We start from the raw sequence: 7,400 nt of genomic DNA, 5'->3' as shown, positions 1-7,400 counted from the left end.
GGATGGATGGATGGATGGATGGATGGATGGATGGATGGATGGATGGATGGATGGATGGATGGATGGATGGATGGATGGATGGATGGATATGTTAAAAGTACAGGATTGGATTTCTTCTGTATTTTAACAGCTCTAAATCCTTTATGTGTTTTGTGAATATTTCTCCAGTACTATTAATTTTTATATGTTAATCCAGACCTGGAAAAGAAAAAAGATGGAAAACTTTTTTGGACTTTTTCATTGGAATTAGTAAGAACCCACTGTAAACACCTCTATCTCTCTGTTTAAGATGAGGGTCAAGTGTGAACTGACCCGTCTGGGCAATACAGGGTTTAAAAGACAATCAGAAAGTAAGGGTAAGAATGTTTCAGCAGTAACCATAAGGCTCAGTTGCTCATTTCCACCTGGTAACCTGTGCTATTTTCCAGGGAACAGGGCGGCAGTTTGATTCTAGGTTAGCCGCACTCCCAGCCAGACATCTGTTAGAGGCTCTAAATAATCCTCAGAGGGGATCTCAGGCATCACTAGACAAACACCTGCTTGATACGTTTTGTTTACTAAGTAGGATGACAGCCTTACAACCACTTCTCCCCCCATTACCACATTAGACCCAGACATTTGTAAATAAATAAATGATTAACCATAATGGTAAATAAATGATTTTTCTTCTAAGTCTTCTAGTCTTCTCTTGAAAAAAAAATCAGATTTTTCTCTTTGGTCTCCAAGGAAACTTTCTCTCGCTCTGATAGGAGAGCTGGATTAAAAGCTCCTCTGATCTTAGCGACACAAATAAATTCTCTTCAAACAGAATGCAGTAGGAAGGAAACTGATGCAAGATTCTAATTCCCTGCAGCGATAAAGACTGAAATTAGTCAAGACTCCTGACTTCCTCCTACAGGAGATATAATTTCATCTCTGCAGAACAGCAAGTGTTTTTAAAATGGAACAGCTGGGTGACACATTATAATGCAAAAGAGAGAGTAAAGCCTGACTAAGTTGTTTTTTTTGCAAATTGTCAGCAGAAACCAAATAGTGGAGGCAATTGTTTTGAAAGCTCAGTTCTGTAAGGTGTTGTGTTTGGAGGTAAGAGAACCAGGAAAAAACACACACCTCAGGGATCCTTTAACTCACTCAGACACACAAACCTCAGTGGTTTAGGACGTCTTCTCTCTGTGCCTTTCCAGCCATGAAAAGTCTAAGTGTCTGCTGCATAACAAGGTCGGTTCATCTTAAAAGGGAACATGAACGTCTGTGCAAATGTCACAGCAATCCATCCCAGAGGTGTTGAGATATTTCACTCCAAACAACCTCACATCACACCATGGAAAAAGTGTGAAGTTCACAAAAGTACCTGCGCAGCATATATTTTTTTTTTGTCTTTTAATTTTACATTTGTTTACACAGAAGACGACAAACTACGAATAAGAAAAAGCAACGCAGAGGAGAAGAGAGAGAATTCTGAATGGGTAAACAAATTCAGCCAAAACACTAAATGCAGCATTTTTTTTGGTACCCAGGGTAGAGATGCTCTAAAAGCCTCTGATTACATAAATATTTTATTATATTTACAAGAGTTTTCAACAAAAACACCACTTTTACATCTTTCCAGAGTTGATTTAGTATTTTTTATTTGTTTAGTCAAATGTGTTTAATAATCATTCTACTGAAAAACTCAATGGTAACCCATGTCAGTCCAAGAGATTTTATTTTACAGTCTTAGGGCATTTCCTGTATTCTAACAGAATCCAAGGACTACTGAAAAAAAATTTAAAAAAAGCTTATATACCCGCACACTTAACAGGGAAAATGCAAAGCTTTTTGAAAATGAAAGCCCCTTCTTAAATTTTGTATTTCAAAATTGCTCCAATTTAACTACTGCTACTACTACTACGTTTGTCTGTGATGGAAGGACAAAGAAGGCTTCTTCCTGGCAAGCTTTTAAAAACAAAATACTGATATATATATACCCTCAGTATTTTATGTAGCTTTTTTAAAACAGAAATCCTTTTTCCCCCTATATTTATCATTCAGTAGAGTTTATGGTGGCGAGATGAATCTCATAAAGCCTTATGTCACTGTGTTCTGAATGAATCTTTGCTCTGACTGTAGAAACAGGGACATTTAGGTAGGGGAGCTATTATCCTATAGTTTCTGTATTACTTTGTGTCTTCTTTTCAGTCCTTTCTTTGAGTGGCTAAAGTACATACATAAGCCTCTTGGAACCACTTTATTGATAACCCGTAAAACGACAATTTTAAAACTGTTATGGTTTTGGTTCTGTTTACAAATATTTATTTTTCCACTCAAATAGAAGATTGATGAATTTCAGAGAATTTTTATTTATCTTTACCCATTAATGCCAATAAATGCAGAGGAGGCTCCATCCTTAAACATTACACAACTAAAGGCTTCACAGCGGTCTAAACACATGAAGAAGACTGTTTAATTAGTGGTTAGCTGTTGAACTGAGAGCAAAAGTATTTGACAAAATGAGAATCATACATTTTTGCCTCAGTTTCAGAACTTTTTATTATACTGAGTTAAGCAACACTTCCAATATGAGGCGTTTTTTGCATAAGCAATCAACTTAAGTTAAAAACACAAAGAAGATGTTCCTTAACCAGCTGTCTAGTTTTCTACAAGTCTCCATAGCAACCCTAGATAACATCTCTGCTTACATAACACATTTAAACCACCTCTCTGCTCGTGGTTTGCTTGTTCCCTGTGGGGCTAGAAGGTGACCATCAGTGGGTGGAGGTGCAGATCGGAGTGGCATGGCTGCAGCTGAGGAATGTGAGGAATCCCCCTCTTGTAAACACCTTATGCTCCGATGGTTTCCTGCATGTCTTATCTCCCAGTGCCAACCTTCTCTTTTTTACACCATTCTGGTCAGTTCCAGCTTCTTCTATGCTTGCTTCCTGTTGCCAATGCTCTATGTGGACAGGTGTGTGTTTGCTGGAGTCCACCAGGCCTTTTGTTTAGCTCAAAGACCACATACTGTTTTCCACCTTGCTCACAAAACCTGCATACAGTTTAAAAACTACAAGCGTCAACACATTAAATAGAGAAAAGGTCGAGGGGTTCTGCACAACAAAACCATAAGCAGCTTTAAAGGGGACAAACCCCCCCAATGTTTTCTTCCTTGTTGATTTAAGTAGCTTTTGCCCCCCCCGTAGTTCCAAACTATGAGTCCTCTTACTGTAAATACCGAAAGCAGCTAATAGAGTGTGGTATTTAAAAACATAGGAAACAAAACAAAGCTGGTAACCTGGGTTCAATTCAGACCTTTTGATGTTTGGCCAAAGAAAGGACAAAGTCCAACCTGAGCACATGCCATGTACTGTAGAGGCCCCACAGGGTGCTGCATTCCACCTCACCATGTACCACGCCGCACCAGTCATGAGGGACGCCGACTTATAATTATAAATCTTGCTTTCTAAGTCACAGCCAGCTCTTTTCCCATCAGTTCAGACGTTCAAGCACAGGAGTCACAAACCAGAGTTTCCCTTTTCCTGCAAATTCCTACGATAAGCTCACAACACACAGGCCCACCGCTGCTGGATGGGACAGCCGATACTTTCCGGGAGTTTCTTTCCATTGTTAATGCAGACCTTTTTCCTGACACTGGTGATAAGAGAGCAGCTGCAGAGATTGTTCAGCCACTGCTCTCCCAAAAAAAATAAAACATCCTTCCAAAGCTGACAGAACAGGTCAGTCAGACTGGGAATGTGTTGAAGTGAATGACACAAGGTTTAACCTCTATTAATTAGTGAAAAATTTTACTTTATCGATCTCACTATGGATGAATTAACTCTGCATTTAACCCATCCCCTTTAGGTAACAGTGGGGTACCACTGTGCAGCGCCTGGGGAGCAATCAGGGGTTAAAGCCCAATTTATACTTCTGATGCATAGCCTCTGCAACCCTCGAATCTGTCTCTGTGCGCGACCACGCCCCCCGTGCAGAGGTTCTGCAACCATCGTTGCGCCCCTCAAAAAAAGCCTGACTATAGGTCGGACGGTGGCAAACCTGCGTAGACCTCAAGCGGAAGTGCGCAGACAAAAAGCAGCTGTGGTTGGTCCTTGGTATGCTTTTACGGCGCCATTTTTAAAAAACAGAGTAGTAATAACAACAATGGATAACTATGACGAAAGGTTGATTAAGAGGGTTCGGAGGTACAACCACTTGTACTCCGTCAGCTCCACCGAAGACGTTCTCGTGACCATCCACCGAAGTTCTCAAATAGGCTCCCTCCTGTGCTTTGGTGGAAACTGCTGTGCCTCCCTAGAAATTCCAGACCGACGTTGCAGAAGCATACCAGCAAAACTGGTTCGCGACCAGATGCAAGCGACATTTGATGTGTGCTGTTGCAGAAGTATAATCCGCCCTTAAGTGTCTTGCTCAGAGAGCCAGAGCTGCAGTCTGTAGGAGTGAGTTTCGAACTTACAACCTCAGGATTCCAAGCCCTATGCCCTAACCACTAGGATGCCACTGACGCCACAGAAATTCTGATAATTACCAACTAAGATTTTCAGTTACCGTGGTTTGACTGTAGTGGTTTCACTCAAAAAAAGCAAGAGTCCAGTGGCCTCTGATTATTTTTATTTTCACCCTACAAAAGCACCACGCCACTTCAGTTTCACTATTTTTTCAAACAACTATAATCACAAGTTTTCACAGCTTTTTTCGTGTGAGCACTAAAAGATGGCTAAATGTGTTAGGATGCATTGTGGGTAGCAGGTGACGTAACATTTTCTGATCTTTTACTACCTAGAATCACTATGCTAGGCTAACTAGCAAATGCCTAACTAATGTATAACACCTTTTTTTTCTATTTTATGCTTTAATATACTGCAGCAACACATTAACAAGTACTAAGTGACCAATGCCCAGAGTGTCCGGTATATAAATCACATAATTTCCTGCTAAAACAACAAAAGAGAGATGTTTTTATTGGAAAAAAATAGGTTTGCTGTCAACTTTATTTACAACTTGAGATAAGAATGAAGTTATCAAGAAAAAGACTATCTGTGTTTGTCCTAAAAGAGGATTGGAGTTTTCATATAATTCAACCCTTCACCATATCTCATTTTATTTTAGAGTAAGCAATTTCATATTTACTCCAATAATAGTGGTTTGTTGGGTTTTTTTGTTTTTTTTTTTTATATCACCAGGCTCATTCTAGAAAGCTCTCTAGCAAAAGTGTCCAACTGTAATCTTGTTTTGACTTTAATAACAGCCCTTGTTTCCTTTCTTTAGACCAGTAAGATGTGCCTTACCTAAGATATAAACCGACAACACAAAAAAAAGGTAATTCATATTCCAGTTAAGGAGACATTTTGTAAGTTTTTACCGAAAAAGAATCTTTACAATAGTTTTTTTATTTGACCCTTGTTGACTAAAACAGCAGACTGACACCTTAGTAGTTCATCACCGATGCATCAATAACCCTTTTTCCCTCTTAATGTTCTTCTTTTATTTTTGTTTTCCTCATTTTAAATGTAAGTTCGTTTATTGAATACATTATATTCCTTATTGTATCTTTTATTTAATTTATTCAATTGACCTGTACAGCACTTTGGTCATTTTGTGAGGGTAAGGCACTCTATAAATAAAACCTGATTGATGGACAAAATGTTCCTTAGCTATTGGCATTTGATATGGTCTAGTCCATAGAGTCAACATCATATCTTTATAAATCACTCTGTCTCTCCTTACTAGATGTTTTTTAAAATAGTTTTTCTGATATTGCCATATACGGTTGCCATGGACACATTCTTTTGTTCATCTTTCAAGATGAGCACTCGGTACCTTCTATAATGTCCTATCCTATAAGAGTGGTGGCCATGTTGGATCTGGAGTTGGAGGCAGGCTCGGACTGGTATTCTTTGATACCAGATATTTGCCCGATGGGCCGGTCCTAATTTCAGCGTGCAAGGGCCGGCCCTCCTTCCATCATATCGGCCCCAACACTTACTCCTGTGACAGCAACTACCTGTGACAGTAAATAACTGAAGGAGCTCAAGAAGTAATAGAATGTTGATTACCTCAATAATACATGCAGTATATATAGCCCTTCCTTGTCGGTTGGCATATGGTGTAATTTTCTATTTCTTCAAACTGTAAAATCCTTGCAACGAACTAACTTATAATAAAACTAAAATCCTTTCTTTAAACCAAACTACGATGTTCCTCTTATATTTGGCGAATTTATATTTAAATATTCTGCAAAAATATGTTGCGGTGCATGTTGGGGTTTTGCAGGCTAACGTTTCCTGTCTTACATGCATTGTTGCCAGGTTGGGATGTTTTCCAATGCTTGAAGATAGAGCGGTTAATCCACAATGTGTATTCCTATTGTGTTCGTATTTGAGACACTTGGGGTTGGGGGGTTCCATAAGTGGGCGGGTGTAGATGGAAAAATGCCAGGCCCGAAAATCGTTCCCAGTCCGATCCTAGTTGGAGGAGACTTCTCAAATCAGAATTTACTTGAAGAGCCCTTATTTCAACATTCTAAAATCATTAAAAGTCTTGTGAAAATGTTAATTATCTGTCATCTGAGTCTGACTGTCTGGTAAGCAGAAAATTACCACAGAGGCTGGTTTTTAATACCAGTGATGCTAAACACAATGTACGTTTCTTTCTTTGGTTTCAGTCAATCAAAGATGGGATGGGTCAATATCAGTCCCTCCTGATAAATCCAACCAGTCACTAAACGTTGTAAACACATCAATGTCCTCATTAGTGTTAAGTGCTTTACTCATATGTTCCCTAATACCCCATTCATGTTCTCCCAGCATGTTAGCTCGCTCCAAGGGAGCTGTCAGCTACATACGTCCCCCTTTCTCCCTCCCCCCACTCATGACCCACAGGGCTCTGGAGGATTGTCCCCCCCCCTCAAAACAGAACAAAGGACTTGGGGGGCTTTATGTGGACAGCATGTGGCCAAACATTCCTGACACAATGGCAAGGGGTGGCCAGCAGTCTTGGTTAGCAGACACTTTAAAACTGGACTCTAAGTGAGTCAACAATTTCAAGAAGAAACAAGCATGAGGGTTCCGTCCCAGAAGAGGATGCTTGGTGATAGATTTTTTGTAGTTTTGTCCATTCTGTTTTATATGGAAGAGGATTAGGGCCACTGAAAACTGATTTTTAAATTCTATTTCAGTTTAATGTGGGGAAAAAAAGTCAGAATTCTGACTTTTTTCTCAGAATTCCTACTTTTTTTCTTATATTATACAGAAATAAAATTTAAAAATCAGTTAACTTTTTTTATTTTTTCCAGTGGCCCTAATCCTCTTCCGCAGTTTTGAAATGCATGCATGCTGAAAGACTTTAGAAAGTTTATCCATGAGGGAAAACCAAACCAATCATGGCACTAACTGCAGCATGAAAACTGA

General features: G+C 39.4%; 1 protein-coding gene across 2 annotated transcripts in view; it reads right to left on the bottom strand.

The window, feature by feature from the left end:
* The window catches only part of tmem108 (transmembrane protein 108), a 72,818-nt gene that overhangs the window by 64,292 nt on the left and 1,126 nt on the right, over nucleotides 1–7,400 (bottom strand). The gene's annotated exons all lie outside the window — the stretch shown is intronic.

This window comes from Cyprinodon variegatus, unplaced genomic scaffold, assembly GCF_000732505.1.
Source record: "Cyprinodon variegatus isolate N-32 unplaced genomic scaffold, C_variegatus-1.0 Scaffold762, whole genome shotgun sequence".
NCBI lineage: Eukaryota > Metazoa > Chordata > Actinopteri > Cyprinodontiformes > Cyprinodontidae > Cyprinodon > Cyprinodon variegatus.
The sequence above is the reverse complement of the archived record's forward strand: the minus strand, read 5'-3'. Positions and strand labels throughout refer to the sequence as shown.